Source organism: Haliotis cracherodii, unplaced genomic scaffold, assembly GCF_022045235.1.
Source record: "Haliotis cracherodii isolate W230 unplaced genomic scaffold, xgHalCrac1.p SCAF_22, whole genome shotgun sequence".
Classification (NCBI taxonomy): domain Eukaryota; kingdom Metazoa; phylum Mollusca; class Gastropoda; order Lepetellida; family Haliotidae; genus Haliotis; species Haliotis cracherodii.
Genome location: NW_027266278.1, coordinates 2,958,657 through 2,985,927, shown reverse-complemented (window position 1 = coordinate 2,985,927; position 27,271 = coordinate 2,958,657). Strand labels below are relative to the sequence as shown.

The following is a 27,271-nucleotide window of genomic DNA, read 5'->3' as shown; positions in this document are numbered from 1 at the left end:
TCAATCAAACTCGATTGGAGTCACTTCCGGTTTTGTTGGAATTGTCTCCCCTGCAACAGCCTCTTTCTGAACCTCCTTCATCTGGCCATTCTGAACTGTGACCATCACCTGAAACAGGAGCAGGATAGATGGTTCAAAATCTGACACTATTCAATAGTCTAAATATATGATAGCGCATGTATCCAGTCCCTGCATGGCAACCTACGAACTACTCAAGTTTGATAGGGTTGGTTGGTTTGTTGTTTTACGCCGCACTCAGCAACATTCCAGCTATATGACGGCCGTCTGTAAATAATCGAGTCTGGACAAGGCAATCAGTGATTGACATTATGAGCATCAATCCACGCAATTGGGATCGATGGCATGTATCCACCAAGTCAGCAAGCCTGACTACCCGATCCCGTTAGTCGCCTCTGACGACAAGCCTTTTACGATAAGCATGGGTTGCGGAAGACCTATCCTACACAGGATCTTCACGGGTCAGTTTGATAGGGACACTGAGATTGTCATTTGATTAAATCTATGGGCCACAGTTACACGTTTACCACTTTAGTTTGGTCCAGAAGAGTCAGGAGGCTGGCATAAACCAATACGCCTGAGGAGCTCGAACGTATTCTTAAAACACAAGCCAATCAGATTACACGTATAGAGATTAGACCATAACAATAACACGGGGCCCACGGTAGTAATAATAATAATAATAATAATAGTATGAACAGTATCGCCTTTAAGTCACTATCGTTTCTCAGATTCCTGTCTAATGAAAGTCAGCATTGATGTCCCTTTTCATAATTTTATCGCTAGTAGAGACGTTCTCTGTCAGAGACTAAATCACAAAATCGCATAATATTCGCATGATTTCTAAGCGTCTGTCAATTCAACAATCTGAGAGAAGAAATCAAATAAGCCGATGTTCCACATCAAATCTTTTGCAGTAAAACAGAACCTCATCTTTATTATTGAATCGGTGGCAGCCATGATTGACATTAACACGCTGGATACGAGCGGCCAGTTGTTGTACAATCAGAAGCAAAAAGCAACACATATTAGAGTATCATGCGACCTGTGGAAAGATGGCACATCAGTCGATATTTCCCCAATCTTTGCGGCTTAATTTGACCTCGATGACAATTTCGTGTGTCACGAGTCAATCAGTTGACGCGAGATACGTGTTCATCATCTTCGCCACAGAAATGTCAAACATGACCACAGTGGGTCAGCCCATTCGTGACCAACTCGTGTTAATCCGGAACAAGCCGAATAGCGAGTTACGGAAAGGGGCGAGTGGTGACGAATGTGGGTCAGCCAATATTTCAATAGCTCTCCAATTGACAATGTACCGAGGGAGCTTTTGGCACACAGAGAGAGCCCGTCAACCAATACGAACAGATAAAACTTATAGTTCTTACAATGCATCGTTAAAACAGTAATGGGACCAAATTGGGAAACATGGAATTAACCAAATCGTATTTGGTATTTGGGTGATACCTGATTGAATTGAACTCTGGATTTATAGCAGGTTGTTTATTTTCTATACATTCCGGTGACCCTGCCAAACAGTTCCTTGCACTCCCCCATATACTTGGCTTAATAGTTAAAGGGGCTGTATCGGATTGTAACAAAAGTTTTCTTGGTAATACATACTGTCAGTACTATAATACGGGTTGCGGATTGTCAACTTTTATGACATTTTAGTCTGTTTTTGTTTTTTTAATTATTCCAAAACGTTGCTGTTGTTGTCTGTTTTTTAACACCGCACTCAGCAATATTCCAGCTATATGATGGCGGTATGTTAATAATCGAGTCTGGATGAAACAATCCAGTCATTGAATCATGAGCATCGATCCACGCAAATGGGATTGATGACATGCGTCAACCAAGTCAGCGAGGCTGACCACCCGATCCCGTTAGTCGCCCCTTACGACAAGCAGAGTCGCCGAAGACGGACACGTTGTTCATACTTAAAGGAGCTATTCGAGTAATGAAATATTACCATGTAATGGCACTTGAGTTCGTTCTTGTGTCAATTATTCCAAAGCAAACATTGCTTATGTTCCAAAGTGCTACTCCAGTGCTTACAAAATATTTCCAGGATAAATATACAATGTCAGAAAATACCAGAAGTTAATATAACAAGGAATTTGATTGTCAACTTTATGACGTAATAAGGTCATTTATCTTTCCAAAGTGCATTTCGTGTGCTCATGCCATTGAGTGAGTGAGTATGGTTTTACGCCGCTTTTAGCAATGTTCCAGCAATATCACGGCGGGAGACACCAGAAATGGGCTTCACACATTGTACCCATGTCGGGATTCGAACCCGGGTCTTTAACCACTAGGCTACCCGACCGCCCCCTCATGCCATTGAAGCAAGTACATACCAATGTAGCAGGGACGCAGGATTAAAACTAACACATTGCTCAAAATTCACCGAACATTCTTCATCGCCATCTCGCAATGAGCTCATAAGCCAGAACACACTCCAACACATGCACGCAACATAATGTTACACAAATATCTATGTCACACAATCAGAGTGAGTGAGTGAATTTGGTTTTACGCCGCTTTTAGCAATATTCCAGCAATATCACCACGGGGGACACCAGAAATGGGCTTCACACATTGTACCCATGTCGGGAATCGAACCCGGGTCTTCGGCGTGACGAGCGAATGCTTTAACCACTAGGCTACCCGACCGCCCCCACACAATCAGAACACATCGGGTACACTACATACGCGTAATTTCGAATGCATATTCTAAGAGCAGATGTTCTTATAAATAATTGTCCGGGGGTGCATGGGGGGATTTATTAGCTTAATAAATTCCCTCTAAATGTTACAGTTTTATGGTTCCATATTTGGCTTATACAGACCCACGAACATATATCGAGTTATGGCAAGTTCGAGAACAGCAGATATTATACCATTGTGTCGATAAGAAAACTTGCGCGAAGTAACATCAACGTAAACAAAATATCTAGTTATTGGATTTCGAAGTTCAATGTATTTGTTACTCACCCATTCCTCGAGTTCTTCAGCTGGATCAGTTCTACCAAGAATTCTGTCTGAAACGAGAATATAGCATAATTATACAATAACCTATGCTTGTCGTAATGGGTGACTAAATTGAGTGAGTGAGTTTGGTTTTACACCGCTTTTAGCAATACTCCAGCAATATCACGGCGGGGGACACCAGAAATGGGCTTCACACATTGTACCCATGTCGGGATTCGAACACGGGTCTTCGGCGTGACGAGCGAACGCTTTAACCACTAGGCTACCCGACAGCCCCGGGTGACTAAAGGATCGGGTGGTCAAGCTCTGTGGCGTTGATGGTAGCATGTCATCGTACACCGTTGATCATAATTTCCATCGCTGGTTTGTCTGCTCCAGGCCCGACTACTTACATGCTGCGGTGATATACCCGGAATGTTGCTGCCCCGCGGCATTACACCAAAACTAAAAGAAACATAGATTACCCATTTTGTGTTCTTTTTTCGTCTTGGTAAAGTCAAACAATACAAAGCCAAGAATGTATCAAGAATCATTGTAGAAAACATGTGGAATTTCTACTTTCTTTGTTAAATGACTAGTTAGATAGTATCCGGTGTAGAATAACGTCACAACGTCATTGTATTGAAAAGGGCATACTTTGTAAAGGGCGATCCATTGTAATAGATAGATTTTGCTCCTTAAAAGCACATATACATTTCTGAAGTGATGTTAGAATTACGTCTGGATCGGAGTGACAAAACACCGACTGACGTTAAATTGGAAACGTTTGTGTAGGTCAAGGTCACCTAGCCCCCGTAGACAATTGATAGACTTAGTTGTCTATAGCTTATTATTATCTAAGCTCTATATTGTAAGTTAATAGTAGCATTGAAAGTACAGTCATGTCATGTGATAGCCATGAGTAGTGGTCCATCTCCATTCGAGAGTCTCAGAAGAAAATAAACAGTCAGTATTTTAGTCTGCAACCTGACGGACCGTGTGTCATTCAGAACTGGGATACCAATATATCTCCCTTACTACCTAAGTATGAAAAAAGCACATTTCGGTATATTACCGTGACTTCTGTTTTCACGGTCATTCCATAAGGTAGAGGAAATATCACAGTACATAGGCTTTAGTGTGTGTGTGTGTGTGTGTGTGTGTGTGTGTGTGTGCGTGCGTGCGTGCGTGCGTGCGTGCGTGCGTGCGTGCGCGAGCGCGCGCGTGTTTGTATGTATGTGTGTGAGAGAGGGTGTGTCTGCGAGTGTGAGTGTGAGTGTATGTACATGTGTGTGTGAGAGTGTGTTAGGGTGTGTACGCTTTTGTTATATGATATGTTGACTTCAGATTTTCGTTTGACACAGTATAAAACCACCACTCCACACCACACCACACCACACCACACCAAACCACATCACATCACACCACACCACACCACACCACACCACACCACAAAACAACACACCACACCACGCCACACAATACCACACCACACCACTCCACCCACCCAAAAAATATCAAATAGTCTGTGGTTTTGCAATTGATGACTTGAGTCTGCCCCAATCATGATGCCAGCGCTGTCCCTTTGAAGAATTAACACGTTAATGCCACCACACTCTGTCTTTGGTTTGGTTTGTTGTTTTACGCCGCACTCAGCAATATTCCAGCTATATGAAGGCGCTCTGTAAGTAATCGAGTATGGACCAGACAATCCAGTGATTGACATCATGAATAACGCTCAACGCAATTGGGATCGATGACATGCATCAATCAAGTCAGCAAGCCTGAACCACCCGATCCCGTTAGTCGCCTCTTATGACAAGCATGGGTTGCTGAAGACCTATTCTTCACAGATCCAGCCGCAAAAGAAACGCAAGTTGTACATAAAGATGCGGTTAACGTTAAGACCATAAAAGATATGTAAATAATATTAAGAAATGATAACAGAGAAAACATTTGATAACAAATAAGCCTTGATTGTTTGATGACAACCATCCGTGTATATTAAAACATACCCCCGATAACACGGTTCCCCCCAAACATAAAATGACAAGTGTCACTCGTGTCCATCAATAGTGTGTGTTGTCTCCGTTAGCTGCGATACAGGCCGACATGATGAACAACGATCAACGCAATTGGGATCGATTACATGCATCAACCAAGTCAGCAAGCCCATCTGATCCCGTTAGTCGCCTCTTACGACAAGCGTAGTCGCCATTTACGGCAAGCATGGGTTGCTGAAGACCTATCCTACCCCGGATCTTTACAGGTACTGAAAATGATGACAGTGATGACACCATGTGTCTGTTTTAAGCAGGAGGTTAGGGGTGTTCCATGTAAAACACACAATGTGAGATACACATGCCGTAAGAACATGCATAGACATGGAAATGCATACGTTTGGGGCACGGTTGTGAATAACTCAATTCCTGAGTAACGAGTATTGCTGTGCCCATCCAATGTACCACCAAATCCATGTCTCGAAGGTTAACCATACCCAAGGAGGACTTTTTTTTACATTCATGTCATTCGTCACCACTCGCCCCTTTCCGTAACCTGCAAGAAGACTCGTCCCCCCTATCGATGGATGTTATGTGCGAAAACACGACAAACCAATCAGAATGCGCGTATGATTTCAAGTTCTTCGTCAAAGAATCCCTCAGAAATAATTTTTGATTTTACACATGTCTTGCATCTAAAAATATACCCAGGACACAGTTAAATGTGTTCAATAATACTGTACAATATCGCATGTCCCGATGTGCTTTAAATTGCATCTGAACTATATATAGAACATGGGAAAATATATGTGACCCATTATGTAACAAGCTGACAATTGTTTTAGGTATGCTCGTTTGCGCTAAGACGGAACCCGGTCGCAAAAATGGCCACGAGAGGGGCACGAGTGGCTATTCGGCTTGTCCCGGAATAACACGAGTTGGTCACGAATGACATTCATGTCAGACTTCAGGAATATAGCTACACCTCCATCTTCAGAGGTTCAGGACAATTTGTCAAAAGTCAGTTCAAATGTTATCTGAACTTTACTGAGAAACCATTATGCGAAATGCCGGACTTCCTCATTGATAACATCTGTGTGAGGTCTGGTTGTAAATAAAAGCGACAAAACCCTTTTCATATTCATAAGAAATCTCAGCCAAAAAAGAGTCAATTGTACGCTTCCGATTATATCATGAGCGTTTGTTAATGAATCTCTATCCAGTAGTGATGATAACATGTGTTCACGAAAGGATTTAAGGCAAGGCAAAGGCATCCCCATAGGCACCAACTGTGCTTCCCTTCTTGCTGATCTGTTTCCTTAGGCATATGAATTGGAATTTCTGCTCGGGTTAGCAAAATCAAAACAAGGGAATTTGGACAAGAGGTTTAGCTTAAGCTTCGAGTATAACGATAATCTGATACCGGTCAAACAGCCCATTCCATGCCCAGGTTCGCCCAGCACCTGAACTAGAAATAAAGGAGACAGGCGTAACCGTCTTGTCTGTTTAAATCTAAGCAGAAAGTTTCAGAGAGACGAAATAATCTCCTCCAGGCAGTATAACAAGAGGGGTGACTTCAACTCTCCATCCTTTAGTCAACGTTCCATTTATGTTAAGTTATATTCCGGCAGTTCCACTATTGGTGAGTGCGGTCGGGTAGCCCAGTGGTAAAAGCGTTCGCTCGTCACGCCGAAGACCCGGGTTCGATTCCCAACATGGGTACAATGTGTGAAGCCCATTTCTGGTGTCCCCCGCCGTGATATTGCTGGAATATTGCTAAAAGCGGCGTAAAACCATACTCACTCACTCACTCACTCCACTATTGGTGCCTGCGGCTCACAAGTTGTTTTCAAACTGGTGTCATACGATTCTTGCTCAAAAGTTGTTTGATCAAGATTACAACATCCAAGGCATCGACAAAACTTTGAAAAGCTTGATGGTAGACATGTGGAGGTCAGGTCCAAACATGCTCAATGCACTTCCTATATTTCAGTTGTACCACATGTTCCGGAGTTTTTTGTTCAGGTGACAGACAGACAGACAGACTAGACTTCAGCAATATATTTCAATATACTTACACTATGAAATTGTTCAAGACTTATCTGTTGGCCTCTGACGTGAATCGGGGCGGTCGGGTAGCCTAGTGGTTAAAGCGTTCGCTCGTCACGCCGAAGACCCGGGTTCGATTCCCGACATGGGTACAGTGTGTGAAGCCCATTTCTGGTGTCCCCCGCCGTGATATTGCTGGAATATTGCTAAAAGCGGCGTAAAACCATATTCACTCACTCTGACGTGAATCCATGCAGTTGGCATTTGTCACGCTGTGGGCATAAATACATTGACTGGCATTTTCGTGTTTTTGTGACAGGTGCCGTCGGTAGCGCGGGATACACTATAGATATAGTCGGAATAGTACAATCAACTCTTATGAATATGGAAAGTGTTTTGTCGACTTTGCTTAAATTTTAGGTTGCAGCCGGTGCACATTAACAAAGTATGAAGAGACCGCCCCCGTGGTCTAGTGGTAGAGCGTGCGCCCGGAGAGCGGAAGGTCCGGGGTTCGATCTCCGGCCACGTCATACCAATAGACCTTAAAAGATGGTACTTGTCGTTACCCTGTCAGTCGCTTGGCATTAAGAGGATAAAACAAGGACTAGTCGGCTCGGTTTACTGTGTCTGAGTGGGGTATTCATGTTAAACTGCGGCATGGTATATCAGTGAGCTAGCACTATAAATCGGCATCAGTCCGGACTATAACAAGCAGCCACACACACACACACGTGCATGCACGTCGCTATGTAAGTGCAATAGTCTTGGACGCGACGTTAAACCCCATTTCACCTCACCCCTCAAAGTATGAAGAAGAACAACTTGTGTGTCCGATTGCAGATAAAGCACGTGCTGACGGACGATAATCGGTGATCGATAATGAGGTTGACTGACATACAACGCAGCATGGAAATGAGATTCCCTTCACTTCTATTAAAGGTCTGAGCTGAATTAAGCATTATATGTATTCTCCATGTTGATTACTGCTCAAGAGACACGCCCAGCTAAGCAGAGGGTAATCCTGTCAATTTAGTCTCAGTCTCCGTCTCACTTATCTGATCAGGCACGGCTCATTGGGCTCAAACTGATCTTCATCTGGAATAAATATTGATTGGCCACCTTGAACGGAATTCTATCAATTTCGTTTGACCTGGATCAACTCTATTAGAATTTACAATCTCCACTGTTAGGAGCTTGTGATGTTGTTTTAATGAAAATAGGTGGTTATTTAGAAATAAAACCAAACCAATGAAGGCTTTTTGCGAACACTGGAAAGGGTATTGTTTAATTCGGTGTCCTTTGTGATAGTTTTATGGCTCATGTAATAAAACAATAGCACACACATTCGGATTTCTTTCATCTTGATGAATATAAAGGAGCTGCCTGGAGCTTTCAAGTGACAGGGTTTATGTTGTTTTATTGGCGGAACTGCCAATCACGGCGCGTCCCGATGGACTAGCCAATCAAATTAGAAGACCAAATTCAAAATGTGGCTATTTCCTGGACACTTGCAAGCTTGGCTTCAAAGCTTGGCTGCATTGAGGATGAAACGAAGGGTTCAGATTCATCACAGTCTGTGAAATCTGCGTTTGACAACAAAGTTTCAATTCTTTTAGAAAGATGGATTTAAATGAATTTGGGACCCAAAGAACTTCAGGACAGTTACCATTTGGGTAATCCGTTTGTTCGACCTGCGCCTATTTTGTACAGTTGATTGGGATCAAGCACATTATTTAGCCAACACTTTGCCGAGCACCTGTTCGACTTTACAACCAGCAAATGTAAAGATTAGTTTCATTGCCGTTACCCTCTTCACACTATATGAAACTGACAACCAGAACACCAATTGTTCCCTTACGTGCAGTTCTTTTGTTGTTGTTTACATCCATCTGATGCTGCCACGGTTTGACATGCATAAGGGGCGGTCGGGTAGCCTAGTGGTTAAAGCGTTCGCTCGTCACGCAGAAGACCCGGGTTCGATTCCCAACATGGGTACAATGTGTGAAGCCCATTTCTGGTGTACCCCGCCGTGATGTTGCTGGAATATTGCTAAAAGCGGCGTAAAATCAAACTCACTGACACACTGACATGCATGAAGCCTAATTCTGAAGCCCTCTAAACTTCTTTGAGGGTGTGGGGTGGTCGGGTAGCCTAGTGGTTAAAGCGTTCGCTCGTCACGCCGAAGACCCGGTTGGAGTACAATGTGTGAAGCCCATTTCTGGTGTCCCCCGCCGTGATATTGCCGGAATATTGCTAAAAGCGGCGTAAAACCAAACTCACTCACTCATAGTCGCAAATACCTGACAGTGTCCTAGGGGTGGTTGGATAGTTTGGTGGTTGAAGTCCTACATGACCTACTTTCTGGAGTCTATTCATGGCGTCCCTCCATGGTTATAGCTGCTATAACGCGAGAGGCAGCCCCAGTACTCACACGCCCCAACAAAACAGTTGTGTAAAACACCATACAGGGAGTTAGGTCAAATTACAACACTGAAATCAGAACATAGACAATGGTTGGTTGTTGGTTTGTTGTTTTACGCCGCACTCAGCAATATTCCAGCTATATGTCTGTAAATAATCGAGTTTGGACCAGACAATCCAGTGATTAATGTCATGAGCATCGATCCACGCCATTGGGATCGATGACATGCATCAACCAAGTCAGCGAGCCTGACCACCCAATCCCGTTAGTCGCCTTTTACGACAAGCATAGTCACCTTTTACGGCAAGCATGAGTTGCAGAAGACCGATTTCTTCCCCGGAATCTTCACGGGTCATGTGTAAAGCCCATTTCTGGTGTCCCCCCTAACGTGATAATGGTGGCATATTGCTAAAGCGGAGTACTGCCGTATTCACAGCTTACCACTCACCCGCTCACACGCGCGTAGGATATGAATATTGCACTCTAACTAAAATGAAATGATGGCCACTAAACATCTCCAGTTGACACAACTTTGTGAAAACGGATTTGAGATTTGTTTGAATACAAGTGTATGTGTGAAGCATAAGATCGCACTTTTTAAATTTGTTTTGCGATTTTCATAGATTTCTCAACAAAAGAGTATAGATAATCACTGTATTTAACCAAGGTTATTCCCACAAAGAACAGCTACAGTGGAATTGCAGATCCTTGCCAAGGATAGGTAATGGGCTGATAAGATTTACGTCAGACTTGTGATTGGGTTTAACATGTACGTGATACATTGCAGGAAGGGCGACAGTATCGAATTAAACACCGCCATTCGGCTCGCCGCATGTTTTCGTATGTCTAGGATGGTTTCTAAAGAGAAATCATTTATCTCTTTCACATGTAACCGGTAATTTACTTGTAAGTTGGATTTGGGAGGTATTGGTCACGTGACTAAAGATCGGGGTGACACGCATTGGTAACCAACCTGCATTCTACCTCACACGTGGATAGGGGCGGTCGGGTAGCCTAGTGGTTATTGCTGGAATATTGCAAAAAAACGGCGTAAAACCATACTCACTCACTCACACGTGGGCGAGCGTCCATGCAACTCCACACAGCGAATTGTGACTCCGAGCAGTCACACACGTCCCTCACTGTGTTGGTTGCGCATAAGGTTGCGCGGTATATGGCACCAACAAGCACACCATAGGCCAACCAATCTCATTGAATTATTAGATTATATATTTTACGTGTTTGTTTGTTTTGGGGGGTTTTATTTGACGCCGCACTATTCTAGCTATATGACGACGGTCTGTAAATAATGGAGTCTGGACCAGACAATCCAGTGATTGATAGCATGAGAATCGATCCGAATACGATGACATGCATCAACCGAGTCAATGAGTCTGACCACCCGATCCTGTTAGTCGCCCTTTACGACAAGCATAGTCGCCTCTTACGGCAAGCATGGGTTGCTGAAGACCTCATCTAACCCGGATCTTCACGGGTCGTATAACATTAGATATTTTAATCCCATACGATACCTCTCTGCGTGAAGATCTGGGGAAACATCAATAATCAGCTCTGGTTAACGTTCTACTTAACCAACAAAGCATTCAGACAAGTGTACCTTGTTTGTGTAACTCGAAAACGAATATAATCGATGAGTTCCGAATGCAAAAAATAATGTTTGGAGTTGTACACCCTGTCGTATCTAAGCGCCACGGGATCAATACCCAAACCCAAAATGGTACATGTTGGTTCTGTGGCGTATGTATGAACAGAAGCATATCAGAGTGGCCACGCGATCCTACTCAACCGCAAAGGTTTGTTTGTTGTTTAACGCCGCACTCAGCAATATTCCAGCTATATGAAGGCGGTCTGTTTATAGTCGAGTCCGGACCAGACTACCCAGTGATTGACATCATGAGCATCGATCCACGCAATTGGAATACGATGACATGCATCAACCAAGTCAGCGAACCTGACAACCCGATCCCGTTAGTCGCCTCTTACTACAAGCATAGACGCCTCTTACGGCAAGCATGGGTTGCTGAAGACCTATTCTTCACAGATCCAGCCGCAAAAGAAACGCAAGTTGTACATAAAGATGCGGTTAACGTTAAGACCATAAATGATATGTAAATAATATTAAGAAATGATAACAGAGAAAACATTTGATAACAAATAAGCCTTGATTGTTTAATGATAACCATCCGTGTATATTAAAAAATACCCCCGATAACACGGTCCCCCCAAACATAAAATGACAAGTGTCACTCGTGTCCATTGATAGTGTGTGTTGTCTCCGTTAGCTGCGATACAGGCTGCCGTCTCATTGAGTCGATGAGTCTTTGGAAGAAGGCTTGAGGAATCCTGTTCCATTCCCGCACAGAAGTGTGTGAGTGAGTGAATATGGTTTTACGCCGCTTTTAGCAATACATTGTATTCCAGCAATATCACGGCGGGGGACACCAGAAATGGGCATTCACACATTTTACCCATGTCGGGAATCGAACCCGGGTCTTCGGCGTGACGAGCGAACGCTTTAACCACTAGGCTACCCGACCGCCCCTCCCGCACAAAGAGGCTTCCCGTTCCTGATAGTGTATGTGGCTGCGTATCCCAATCTCGCCCCAGGCATGCGCAAATGGCGCCGTGTCCAGTGACAAGGACGGCCAGGACATCACAGGAATGATATTCACGCTGAGGAGGTCTACAGAGACCCGTGCTGTATGAGGACGAGCGTTGTCCTGCTGAAAGACCTGGAGTTGAGGTTTACCCAGGAAGAGAGGTCTGAGGTGATTACGAAGGACATCATCCCCGTACACGACAGCAGTCACACGCTGACGGAACACGTGTAGAGGGGTCCTGTGATGACAACTGGCCTAAGATACAGCAGTTAGCGCCGTTTTCATTACGCCGTCTCCACACACTGATGCGGCCATCGGCGTGAAAAAAGTTGAACCTTAATTCGTCCGAGAAGACAACTTGTTGCCACTGATGACGTCGCCAACGCAGGTGATGTTAGGCCCACTGAGGGCGTTGTTGGGGGTGACTTTGAGTCAGTAAGGACGATGACATCTTACGTAAAAGTGAATAGTTTTTCACAAATTACTATTTTGTGCATTTCACAAACAAAAAACTTGACTTACGTTTCTTTTGCGGTTGAATATATTTGGCACGTGACCTGCGTGTATTGTTACAACGAATTCTAACTCGGCCACAGCGCCAGCACGCCCGTGTTCAAACAGGACTCTCGTGCATCTGTTACTTGGTGTAATTACTTCAAAGCAACCCCAACCAAACAAAAAAAAATGACTTATTTATCTGAGATGATTCCGAAAAAACATGAAGCAGTTGTAATGGCTAAATAGATGTCAGTTGGAGTTTATTTGGTTTGCGAAGCAGGAATAGTTCAGTGTGGCCACCGGTATCAAGCTAGGGGAATAATGCTCATAGTGATTTCTGGCAAGGTGTGGACCCCTAGAGTTGGAAAATGTGTGATAGCATTGCAGCGGTGGCAGCTTTTTCGGGTGTTATCACCTTTTTTTCAAAATGGCCGCCAAGGACGCAATTCAACACTGGCCGGGCCACGTGTAAGTAGAGTATATTTTACGGGTGCTTCTTTGTGTTGACGCTAATACCAACGATTCCGCATTCGTGTTCTTCTAAATGCCTATCGAAGACTTGATTCCACAGTGTTGGTGAGATAAGGTGTACGCCACTTTGGGAACTATTCCGGCGACATAAGGCCATCCAAAATAATCCCAATGCATCCAGCATTTTTAAAAGGGAGGTGTCCAAAATATCAAACTCTTCTCTCAGACAAAGTTACTGCCTACATTACACTGCTAGTGGTTTTCAAAAAAGGAGGCGGGGAGGGGCAGTCACTGACACTCTTATTATCTGTGATTCCGTTCTGTACCTAGTAATGATTAAAGAATTAAAAACATTACCCAATGTAGAGTACGTTTTAAGTAATCACAGACATGACACATCAAACACCCCCCTCCCCCGCCACCCGTGCCCCTCGCCAGTTTGTATGTAACAGGCTTGATCAAATAGTCAATTTTTTTGGCAAGGGCCAATAAGAAAGCGTCGGTAGGGTACGAGAAATGTAACAGTGGGATTGTTTTTAATTATGAGAATACTTACATGTTAATAGCATGGTAATAGTTTATAGCAAGTTCCATTGATTGACGATCTTTTGGAGCCTACGTCATCAGAATTTGTGTAAACATTTTGAAATCATTTTTATCAATCAAATCTATAACAACTACTATTTCAACCAATATAGGGGGCACGGGAGGACCAGTCGTCGAAGGCGCCACAACTCGGGGTGCAGAGTTGGGTCCCTTTGGGGACACCGGAAACCCACGATTGTAGGTAAGAATCCCCGTTTGATCCGATTATGTTTCGTGGGTTTCATTAAAGTTGTAAACGTCTGAGACCTCCTCACTTCGGGCTTTCCTCCAACACTGAACTGACAAGCCGTTATATAAATGTAGCACTGTTAAAAACGGCGTTAAATCAAACTCACACACCAAAATACTTACGTAAACACCTTCAGAGAAATATTACTTGATGCACACTAAATAAACGTACAATGTACAACACCACTGTCACTTTATAATTTGGTGTTACCAACACGAATTGCCAGGTCACAAAATGCACCCCTTCTTGTTATCGGCGCTTGTGCAACATACCCTGTTGCTTCGACCGCGTCTGACCAATACATAGAACTGGCCATGTTTTCACACGTTCCACGTAGTGCCACAACAAAGCCATCTACGACACCCAGGTGGCTTGAACACGAAAAGTGGTCCCCTCACTGCCCCAACCTTGACATGGTCGGGGTGGTGAAACACAAGAACGTACCAGAATGATACTTTCTTGGGCTTGGGCTTGGGCTATTGGGGGCTCGACATGAAGGAAGCTTCCCCTCCCCCTTCCATCGGAAGCTAGGATGAGTTCCAGTTCCAGTTCCAGTTCCAGTTGTGTTGTCTAACGGCCCTTTTCAGGGCCACCCCAACTCTCCCGAAAGAACACTTTGATCATTGCAAAACAAACAAACCCCAAAAGAACCCCACACCCACACCCACACCCACACCCACACCCACACCCTCCCTCCTCCGCCGCCATCGTGGGTGGATGAGCACGTCTCCCGGAACCGGAAGAGCCACCATCTTGGATGCACACGCCTTCCCCGAAGTGTCGCCCTCTTCCGGTAGGGGGAGAACCCACTACCGCTAGTGGGAGATAACTCCTGCGGACTTTGTTGCCAAAGCGACTCCCTATACTACTGTGCCATAACAAGACCACCTTCGACATCCAGAGACCACTTGCACAGAGCGATCTTAGCACTAAGACCATTGTAAGCCTATGTTAAAGTATGGGAGTTAAGATCATCTTAGAGCTAAAATCGCTTTGTGCAAGTGGGTCCAGGTCAATAGATTCTGCATAGTGCGACAACAAGGCCATCTTCCACATCCAGGTCCACAGATTCCACGTAGTACCAAAACAAGGCCATCTTCAACATCCAGGTCCACAGATTCCACGGTCCGACGGTCTTCCCACTACGACTGACGTAAGAAGGTTGTGAGGCTACGATGGACTTCCCACTAAGACTGTCGTAAGTAGGTTGTGTAGTTACGACGGTCTTACCACCACGACTGCCGTAAGAATGTGGCGGAGTTACAATGGACTTCCCGCTACGATTGTCGTGATTAGGTTGTGGAGCTACGATGGACGACCAACTAATAAGTAATAGTGGAGTTACGATGGACTTCTCACTACGACTGACGTAAGAAGGTTGTGAAGCTACGATGGACTTCCCACTACGACTGACGTAAGAAGGTTGTGAAGCTACGATGGACTTCCCACTACGACTGACGTAAGTAGGTTGAGGAGCTACGATGAACGTCCAACTAATAAGTAATAGTGGAGTTACGATGGTCTTACCGCTTCGTAGAACGGGTCCAGGTCCATTGCTTCAACGTAGCTCCACGACACGTCACCAAGGCAAATACGTATAGAGATCGATGAACGTCCTTGACCACGGTTATTTCGGTTTCGATGACGCTTCTTAACGCGGTTCCCTACACGTATGTGAGTGGGGAAGAATCGGGCCTCAACGCCCCTTTCATCAGACCGGTGGTCATTGTCAATTGTTTATGCTAAAGTTGTCTAAGAATCGTATTCGGGGTGAGTGTATGATCTACTGAATAAATAGTGTACTGATAAAACTGAGCAAAAACCAGAGTAGGGAATTCGTCACTGTTCTTAACATATGTTAATCTTCATCTCTGAGTGAGTATCGGTAATAAAAACTGATATTCGTGCACCGCCGTTAATACACATCCAAACTGCATCATTTTTTATTAATAATTAAAACTTCGTTCAGTGTTCCAGTGTGCAAATTCATTATTAAATACCACTACATACAAACATAGTCAATTCCATCGAGCCTAACAAAAGGACGTTATATACTATTTGTTATGGTGTCTAGTTGCCGTGTACGGTGTCATATTAGGTTAGCAGAAAAACATTCGGCGAGGCGTGAGCCGACCTCAGTATTTTTCTGCTAACCTAATATGACACCGTACACGGCAACTAAAGACAACGTAACGAATTTATTATGCCGAAAAGTTTACACTAATTGGTATCTTTGTCGCACAAGTCATGTCAAAACTTAGAACTCAAAACTTAACACTTACAACCTAAGACATTAAGGGTCAAAGGGAGACTACAAGGTCAAACCTTGTTGATATTTTTAACTTTATAAAATCTTTATTAAAGTCACGAACGTGATCCAGAAAACATTAACGTCCTTGCACATCAAAATGTATTATATTCAAACACAAAACAGTGTCGAATAACGAATTTCTGTACCAGAATGTTCCAGAATATGTGAGGTGTGTGTTGGAAAATCCAAAATGGCTGTTACTGACGGGATACTGTCTCATATTACGTCAGTAACAACCATCTTGGATTCTTACTGACGGTACACGGACTCCTATTGGGTAAGTAGTTCTGCTCTCTGATTGGTCAAACTCACTTTGAGGCATAAAAAGGTACATATGTACTCACTGATGCATCCCACACAGCGCCAAAACTGTCCGACTATGGGGTCGAGCAAGCTCCGCACACTGGCATCGACGACAGACGTCACCTCGGAGTCTAAATTAGACACCGTGCTGAAATGAGATAAAAAAAACTCGTTGAAAATTCAGACCTCGCGTTTCCACGTGTGACGAGACATTACGAGAATTGATCACAACTTAACCCTGCCATCAACGTTGTTGCAACTGGTCTCCGAAGCAATGTCGTACTTATTGATTTTGCTGCACGCATATTCTTTCTGGTCGACTCCCAAGTGTTGGCCGATTCAGACTTGTGTCTGGATATTTTACACCACATCCGACATCTAGGGGTGTGTGCATGTGCTGCGTTAAATGAAATAGCAGAATGAATGTCCAAAAGATAATCAGTCTTTCATGGCTCCCGAAATACATATGACATTTTCCATGACCTCACCTTCCCCTATTTCATAAATGACCAGTCACAATATAATGCTGTTTAGTCCTGCTGGATTTGACATAATTCCTAAAGTATTGATTTCGTTCGCTTTGAAAAAAATACGTATGGAAAAATATAAATTAGGATATTAAATTTAGTGGGTTTTGAACTGTCATGGAATATCTTTTTATTTAATATTTTATTTCTCATTTCTCTTGCATATGTCAGGTTAGAACGCCGAGAGTATTGAACAAACCTACATACACAGACTAAATATATACATATACAGATGACGGTTATGGTCTGGGATTAATTCCATAACTGCAGGCTACCAAACTTCGATCTACATTAAATTCTTGCACAAAAGATTGTTACGGTTTTCAAGCATTGCTTCAGTTCTAACCTGTTGAATACCCTTTGTTGTTTCATTTTAACATTGGGCTGCGATTGGCCCAGTCGTCTCGCTCTACAGAGTTACGTCCCGCAGGCTGAGGCTCTTTATTTTTAAGAAATGGAGAGTAACGAGGATATTTATACAACACCCTAAACAACTCTCTATCTAAAAAACTTGACTCAATACAATATCAGGCTCTCAAACTCATTACACGCACCCAACATGGCACCTCCTACACCTCACTTCAGGCCTTAACGGGAGAAATGCCACTAAGTCTACGCAGGGAACAGCTAAGCTTAAATTTCTGGGCCGCGTCCCAATCAAACCCTCTCATCCAAAACTTAACAAACCAAAACATCAGCCCTAAAAACCAAGCTCTAGCTCGTAAACACCCCTTACTTTCCCCAATATCCCAAAGAATAACAAACTACCTAAATGAACACCAAATTAAAAATCTTAAACAAAACTGCAAACAATCAAATATCTTCATCCCTAAACTTAAAATACCCAAAATAGACACAACACTAGCTAGCCAAATAAATAAACAAACCGACCCAAACATAGCTAAAACTACCACACTAGCATACATACACAAAAATTGGACAAATTGGTGTCACATTTACACGGACGGATCCTCAGATCCGACCTCCAAACTCACGGGTTTCGGAGTCCATACCACACAACCAACTAAAACCACACAATCCTTCCGACTCCCAAATAACCAATCAATATTCACGGCAGAACTAATGGGCATGGCCTCAGCCCTCCACAATCAAGAATCCAAAAACCACAAAATAAATGCTAATACTTACTGACTCCCTAAGTGGACTGCAAGCCCTCCAAAACAAACATACCAAAAACCGACCTAAATTAATAAATCAAATACTTAAAAGCTCCAACGACCTAACTAAGGCAGGCAAACAAATAACCTTCTTGTGGATACCCGCCCACGTAGGAATATACGGTAATGAAAACGCCGATAAAGCAGCTAAACTATCCCTCAAAATCCCAGAAATAAGCCTAAACTTACCCATCTCAAAATCAGAAATTAAAAGTGTAAACAAGCAAAAAACCACCAAAAAAATGGCATAACCTATATCTAAACTCAAATAGCCAAATCAAAAAAAGTGCTCAGCAAACCACTAACCAAACCAAAAATTCTCCATCCATCCAAAAAAATCGACAGAGTAATCACTAAAGTCCAAACAGGACACACCAACCTAAATAACCACCTAAAAAAAATAAAAAAACACACTACAGGTAACTGCCCAGACTGCAAACAACTAGAAACCCCAGAACACGCACTCATCCACTGCACACACTACCTCACACATCGAACCGCATTACAAACCACCCTCAATCTAAACAAGGCTCTCACTCTAGAAGCAATACTAAACCCACAAAATAAACTAGAAAACTTCAAGGCCTTAGGCGTATTCTTAATCAAAACGGAACTAATAAAACGCATCTAAAAACATAATAACCTACCAAATCAAAATCACATAAACAAACAAACATCCACCATACCCAGCTCCCTTAGTTCTCCTCCCCAACCCCATCGGCATCTATTCCAAATCTCAAAATTCCCAAATTATATATAAGCAACCCCTAAAGCCCCCTCTTGGTTTGCACAGACCACCTTCGCCCCTTTCGGAAACACATTAAATGGCCTGGCCGGGGCCGTGTGCGAAATACGCATCAGTCGGAAAGCGCACGTTAAATCTCCAAAGTAAGTAAGTAAGTAAGTACGAGGATATTCCCCTACTTAAAACACATCGCTACTTTTACACTTTGAAAAAACATTCTCCTGTGGAAAATATTTCAAAATATACCAGAACGCTATAATATACCAAGACTGCATGTGACTGTGTGAATCGCCCTCAAGTGTGATGCACGAGGAATACACTCCCTGGCACTGTTGCACGTGCACCAAGCACCGTCGCGAGCTGATATTTACAATGCATGGTACACGGCTCTTCATAATTTCGTGGGGTCCCAAACAAGTATTTTATCAATCGCTTGCACATTGTAAATACATGCTGACGGGAATTATAAGAAATAAAGAGTCCTGAACAGGGATATATATGTTAACATGTTTTGGGTTTTTCTCTCGTGAAAGCTTCATCTAACTGCTTTAAATATGAACATTGTTATGGGTAACGTGCTATAACACAACATTACATTCATATTAGTATTTTTACCAGTTAAGTATGAATAGTTAATTTCGCCTTAGCTGAGGTGGATAATTAGACGTCCTCGAATCAAACGATGCGGGTTCGAACCCAACTGCCGACATGTTTTCTGACAAAACTGTAAATTATTCACTTGTCAAAATATTTAAAAAATAGTCCCGCCTGCCAAGTGTAAATTAACCGCATTTAATTTTTTTTAATTAATTTAAATGTTTGTTCAAGATAACGTATAAGTGACAAGAAACTGTCCATTCCTTTAAAACAATGGAGCCTCTAAAACATTCCCGATAAATGTACCGAACGTTTAGTTGTTGCATGGAAGCGTCGTTCTGCAAGTGCGTTTCATGCAAAAAGACATATTTAGTTTTTGAAAAGCATTTAGAAGTGATACGCATAAGTAAGAGAATATATGGATGTCAACTTTATTATGAGGAACACAACGTTTCGGAGTACATGCTTACTCCAGGGTGAATGAATGCCAACTGGCGACAAAGTAAACTACAAGAAGCCATTGACATCAGGAGACACCAGCCAGCCATGAACCGTGACCACGGAACCTATCTGCGTGGTGCTTGGAACTTATTGCTTCAATCTTTGTCGGTGCTAATCACCCAGCTGGCTACCATTTGCCCATTGCTACGTCCATTCTTTCACCTATCAGTGCCAATTACCCCCGCCTCCCGTTTTCCCAGTGTCCATTGCCTATTACTTATCTATGATACTTAAGTACTGGCTTCCATACTATCAGCGCTAATTACTCTAAAGTGTTGGCTTCCATTGTCCGTTGTTAATCACCTATCAGAGACAATCATTTTTTGGTTTCCTTTGATAGTTTCTACCCTTTGTTATTTTCCACCTTTTGTGATCTTATTAATGTTGTTGTCCTTACATGTACATATATATATGTTCTCTGCCTCATGGCATTCATTCATTAACTCAGAAAAAACAACAGGAATAGTATTCAAACATAAAAACATGAAACCCGCCTCCCCAATCCTCCAGCTAAACAATCAAACAATCAAATTTCAAAAACAAACCAAATTCTTAGGACTTATTTTCGATGAACATCTCACCTGGGATGCTCACATTCAAAACCTAACAACTAAATGCAGTAAAGACCTAAACACCCTAAGATGCCTAACTGGCTCTAACTGGGGAGCATCCAAAGATACCCTCCTCTCTCTCTACATATCACTAATTAGATCAAAACTAGACTACGGCTGCGCCATATACAACACCCTAAACAACTCTCTATCTAAAAAACTTGACTCAATACAATATCAGGCTCTCAAACTAATTACACGCACCCAACATGGCACCTCCTACACCTCACTTCAGGCCTTAACAGGAGAAATGTCACTAAGTCTACGCAGGGAACAGCTAAGCTTAAATTTCTGGGCCGCGTCCCAATCAAACCCTCTCATCCAAAACTTAATAAACCAAAACATCAGCCCCAAAAACCAAGCTCTAGCTCGTAAACACCCCTTACTTACCCCAATATCCCAAAGAATAACAAACTACCTAAATGAACACCAAATTAAAAATCTTAAACAAAACTGCAAACAATCAAATATCTTCACCCCTAAACTTAAAATACCCAAAATAGACACAACACTAGCTAGCCAAATAAATAAACAAACCGATCCAAACATAGCTAAAACTACCACACTAGCATACATACACGAAAATTGGCCAAATTGGTGTCACATTTACACGGACGGATCCTCAAATCCGACCTCCAAACACACAGGTTTCGGAGTCCATACCACACAACCAACTAAAACCACACAATCCTTCCGACTCCCAAACAACCAATCAATATTCACGGCAGAACTAATGGGCATGGCCTCAGCCCTCCATAATCAAGAATCCAAAAAACACAAAAAAATCCTAATACTTACCGACTCCCTAAGTGGACTGCAAGCCCTCCAAAACAAAAATACCAAAAACCGACCTAAATTAATAAATCAAATACTTAAAAGCTCCAACGACCTAACTAAGGCAGGCAAACAAATAACCTTCTTGTGGATACCCGCCCACGTAGGAATATACGGTAATGAAAACGCCGATAAAGCAGCTAAACTATCCCTCAAAATCCCAGAAATAAGCTTAAACTTACCCATCTCAAAATCAGAAATTAAAAGTGTAAACAAGCAAAAAACCACCAAAAAAATGGCATAACCTATATCTAAACTCAAATAGCCAAATCAAAAAAGTGCTCAGCAAACCACTAACCAAACCAAAAATTCTCCATCCATCCAAAAAAATCGACAGAGTAATCACTAAACTCCAAACAGGACACACCAACCTAAATAACCACCTAAAAAAATTTAAAAAACACACTACAGGTAACTGCCCACACTGCAAACAACCAGAAACCCCAGAACACGCACTCATCCACTGCACACACTACCTAACACATCGAACCGCATTACAAACCACCCTTAATCTAAACAAGGCTCTAACTCTAGAAGAAATACTAAACCCACAAAATAAACTAGAAAACTTCAAGGCCTTAGGCGTATTCTTAATAAAAACGGAACTAATAAAACGCATCTAAAAACACAATAACCTACCAAATCAAAATCACATAAACAAACAAACATCCACCATACCCAGCTCCCTTAGTTCTCCTCCCCAATCCCATCGGCATCTATTCCAAATCTCAAAATTCCCAAATTCTATATAAGCAACCCCTAAAACCCCCCTCTTGGGTTGCACAGACCACCTTCGCCCCTTTCGGAAACACATTAAATGGCCTGGCCGGGCCCGTGTGCGAAATACGCATCAGTCGGAAAGCGCACGTTAAATCTCCAAAGTAAGTAAGTAAGTAAGGCATTCATTCAGCTCAGGTGGTACCGGTTCTAAAACAAGGGAAACCCCCGCGAGAACCGGATTCCTATAGGCCCATCTCCCTTACTTCCCACATTTGTAAAATAATGGAATCCATTATAAACAACAGACTCAAATTTCAAATTACCTCCCAAAACTTCCTTTATGAGGACCAGAGTGGCTTTAGGTCAAACCGACAAACTTTAGACCACATTTTACATTTGGAGCATGATGTCAAAACAGCACTCGCCCAGAAACAATACACTCTGGCCATTTTCATTGATTTCAGTAAAGCTTTTGACATGGTTTGGCACAACGGCCTGATACAAAAACTTAAAGAAAAAGCCATAGATGGTAGAGTTCTCTAAACGACAGAAACATCACAATCAAAACAAACAACTCTTTATTTGATCCACGCCATGAAATGGCACCCCCCAGGGAAGCTTATATCTCCATCTCTCTTCAATTTCATGAGAGACGACATATTTCCGCCAAAACTTAAGAACATTACTACTGCCAAATTTGCTGATGACATTTCTTTCTGGACGTCGTCAACATCAATAAAACAAATTCAAAAAAGAATCCAACCCCTGCTTAACGACGTAGAATACTGGGCATCCCAGTGGGGATTCAAAATTAACACACAAAAAACCATCGGCTTGCTATTTGAAAATAGACATATGCAAAATTACACACCCAAACTCACTCTTAACAACGAAAATATTATATTCAAAAAGGAAGCAAAATTTCTGGGAATTATCTTCGACCAACAATTAACATGGGCTCCCCATATTCTTAATCTGGTCACATCATGTCAAAAAGATCTTAATCTAATGAGAGCCATTAGCGGCTCTGATTGGGGTTCCGACAAACAAACATTACTTAACATATATAAATCACTTATATTACCTAAAACTGACTATGCCGCCCCAGTCCTCCACTCTATCACGGAAAAAACTAGATAAAAAACTTATTTCCATACAGTATAAAGCCCTAAAAACAGCCCTGGGGACCAGAACCGGTGCCTCCTTAAATTCACTTCAACTTATCTCAGGCACCACATCAATTAAGTTAAGACGTAGCCAAACCATCCTAAATTACTGGGCTGGGGCGCAACATAACCCCATTTTCAAACAAATCTCAGACAAATATACAAACCTTAGACCTTCTATACTGAAAAAATTCAAAAACAACCATAACTTAGCCCCATACTTAACACATCTACACAAACTCATCAAAACTCACAAACTTGAAAACATCAGACATACACCCCCATCTCATATCTACATTAATGACAAACCCCCGCCTAATACAGATTTAACACTTCACAAAATATTCACTCTCCAACCCAGTACCACAAAACCAGACAAAACACTAATAACAAACTACTACATACAACAGAACTGGCCAAACCACACACACATCTATACTGACGCCTATATCACAGGACTAGGCATCCAGATCACACAACCAATACCTATCACCACCAACTTCCACTATACTGACTACACACATACTACTACAGCAGAATGATTAGCCATCCGATGTGCTTATCACTATATAAAACAATCTAATGACTCTAACTTTCTAATTATTTCTGACTCCCTAGGCTCACTATCCCAAATACAAAACAAAATATCCAAATCGCACCAAGACATCATAAACAATATCATAGACATACACACTAGCATCACAGATACACACAAAACAATAATACTACTTTTGGCACCTGCACACACCGGAATACAGGGCAACCACCTAGCAGATTCAGCAGCAAAAATAGCCACTACACATCCATCACCATGTATAAACTTCACTACAAGCAAAGCCGAAATCAAATCACTTATCAGACAAAAACATCTTAAATCAAAATTTCCAAATTAATATTCAAAATTGTAAATCCAAATGGATAAAATCTCTTTTCAGTAAACCAGTTACCAAATGCCGCAACTTCACAGTCTATTATCACGGATAAAATTATAAACAGAATGTTAAGCGGCCAAGTCAATCTTAAAGAAACACTTTATAAACAAAACAGACACCCACATCCCAACTGCACCCATTGTCAACCCCCTGAAAACATAGAACACATTTTCAATCACTGCCCCCCAAATTACCCCCCCCCCCCCCCCCCCCCCACCCAAAAAAAACAAACAAAAAAAACAACAACAAAAACCAAAAAACATTTCCTTATTGCTACAACCCTCAAACGACATATCAAAGTACCCTCATATAGCTAAATTCCTAAAATCAAAAAATCTTATTAACAAACTTTAGACCAGTCCCAACAAAACACTAGCTAAAAATCTCTATCAACAAAAAATACATTTTTCCACTTTAGGATCGGGATCGAAATTCCTAGCGCGGATTGCCTTCTCCGACGTCCGCGCGATAAAGCCATCCATATCCAGACTACTAAACATCATGTTCATTTATCCAGCCACTCACCCAAGCCGTCCCTTACACATAAGTCTGACCTCCCCTGTCACACGCCTCCCCCACCCCCGCCGCATAAGCCCAATGTTTATTAGACTAGGTTTTCCATTCTCCCTCCTTGTGTTTTTCTTTCATTTACCATATACTACAATAAATACGTCAGCCTAACTGATTTTATACTTATCATAGCCCTATCCCCTTATCATGTATCAACTAGCCTAGGTTTCTATACAGCTTCTATCACCCACTAATTTTCTTCCATCATATTCCAACCCCTTAACTATATTTCTTTCTATCTTTACCCCCACTAATTTACAGTTTTTTGGGCCAGCCGATTATCCCTATATTCCCAACTCTTAATTTTTATCTAACCCGTCTGGCCCCGACTGCGAAATAGCCGACGGCTGAAGCGGGCGTAAAATCACTAAAACTCTCTCTCTCGCTTTCATTCACCTGGTTGGTTGGTTGATTAGTTGTTTAACGCCGCACCAAGCAATATTCCAGCTATATGACGGCGGTCTGTAAATAATCGAGTCTGGACCAGACAATCCAGGGATAATATCACGAGCATCGTCTCACGCAATTTGGATCGATGGCATGCATCAACCAAGGAGTAAGTATATACTTCGAAACGTTGTGTTCCTCATAATAAAGAAGTTGACATCCATATATTCACTTCCTTAATACATATCTAGTTAGCTATTTAGTTTAAATATTCTGTCTTCCTGTTTCACACGGCAAGGGCGGCATGCTACTCGAAAAAGACTCAGAGGGCTCGCTAAACACAATGTTTATAAAAAAAAAACACCAGGATATTCACCATCCCAAAACTCTCTCGCGTGATAACCTCTATTCAGCGAGTTAACTGCTGGGGACACAACGGTACTTCCGAACAGAAAATATGTTCTTCAATTGGAGTGAGCAAATACTTGTTCACGCCGCAGTCGGGGTATATTATGGCGACCTGTAAAAATCGAATCTTGGTCTGGCAAACCAGAAGTGGAATGTGTAGCAGCAACATGTCGGCCGTCGGTGTACGTCAGCACACATCAGTCAAGTCACACATCACATCGGGACCCGTGACGTTCCGGGGTAGAATAGGTCTTCAGCAACCCATGCTTGCTATAAAAGGTGACTATATGCTTGTCATAAGAAGCGGTCAGGCTTGCTGGCTTGGTTGATGCATGTCATCGATCCCAACTGCGTGGATCGATGCTTATGATATCAATCACTGGATTGTCTGGTCCAGACTTGATTATTGCAGACCGCGTTCATATAGCTGGAATATTGCTGAGTGCGGCTTTAAAACAATTCTACCATGAATTTGGAAATTACTCGATTGTGATTGGTCAGTTAGAGGCTATTAAATCACAATAAACCCCCTCTGATTGAAAGAGCTGGTTTGACGGCCGCTGCGCATTCGGTTCCAAATTCAATTTAGCGAGGTCAAATCTACATCTAGCTCTACATAGAAAACACAGTATGTTTAACTCCAAAACACACAAAACATCACTTCGGGATTTCGAAGGGCGCCCCGTTTTTTTCAGTTTTTTAAGACACTTTACACGTCAACATGTATCAGTCCCTCTACGGGTCTCTTTTCACTTGTTTGTTCACGATTCAAAAACAAGTCGTGTCAGAAGCTTCTGCCGTTGGAAACAATCTCAAGGCTTGGTAGGCTACTTACGTCCTCTGACGGAGGTGGTTGAACGGGAAGGCGTCATACATGTCTAGACCTGGTAGAGTTGGGCAGCTAGTTATCAACCACGGTAGCTACTGCTGTCTGTGTGATCTGTCTGACGAGCGCTCTTGTTTGACAATGGTGTGACGTCATAATCAAGCACACTCGTGACGTCATGCGCACACGCCATTTTTTTAACCACGCACATTTATAAGCTGGTTCCCGGCTCCCTATGCGCGTCGTCAACTTGCGATATTGTGATATTAGAGACGGGGCCCAGCTAAACACATTTATACCGTATGGTCAGTAACACATCATGAAAACTTACTACAAGTTTAAGAAGCAATATATATATATATATATATATATGGAGCGTATTTCACGTGTTAAGTGAAATTTCGTGTTTCTCTCTTCGAGTGACGGGGGAAAGGATATATTTTCACAAGTAGCCACGAGTGAAAATATCCCCCCCCCTATTTATTTGCTTTATGTGTACTTGTCGACAAATTATTTTTGTTCTTTAAGGTATTGAAACGTAAATTCTCCATACCTTATACGCAGGGTAATTTATTTCACCACCGTTTGTAATTGCGACTTTAACAGTAGTTCCGAGATTGCAAAATCTTAAAAGAATATAAGCAGCAGAGAAAATATCACTTTTTCTCAACTTCAGAAAACTCAGTCTTTCACACTGAAGTATATATTATACTTAGAATACAACACGAACTACCGTGTAATACCAATTTTATAAAACTAGTTAAA

At 42.3% G+C, this 27,271-nt stretch overlaps 1 pseudogene; it reads right to left on the bottom strand.

The window, feature by feature from the left end:
• LOC139471188 (uncharacterized) lies at nt 1–26,662 on the bottom strand (annotated as a pseudogene).
• Nucleotides 26,663–27,271: the final 609 nt, after the last annotated feature.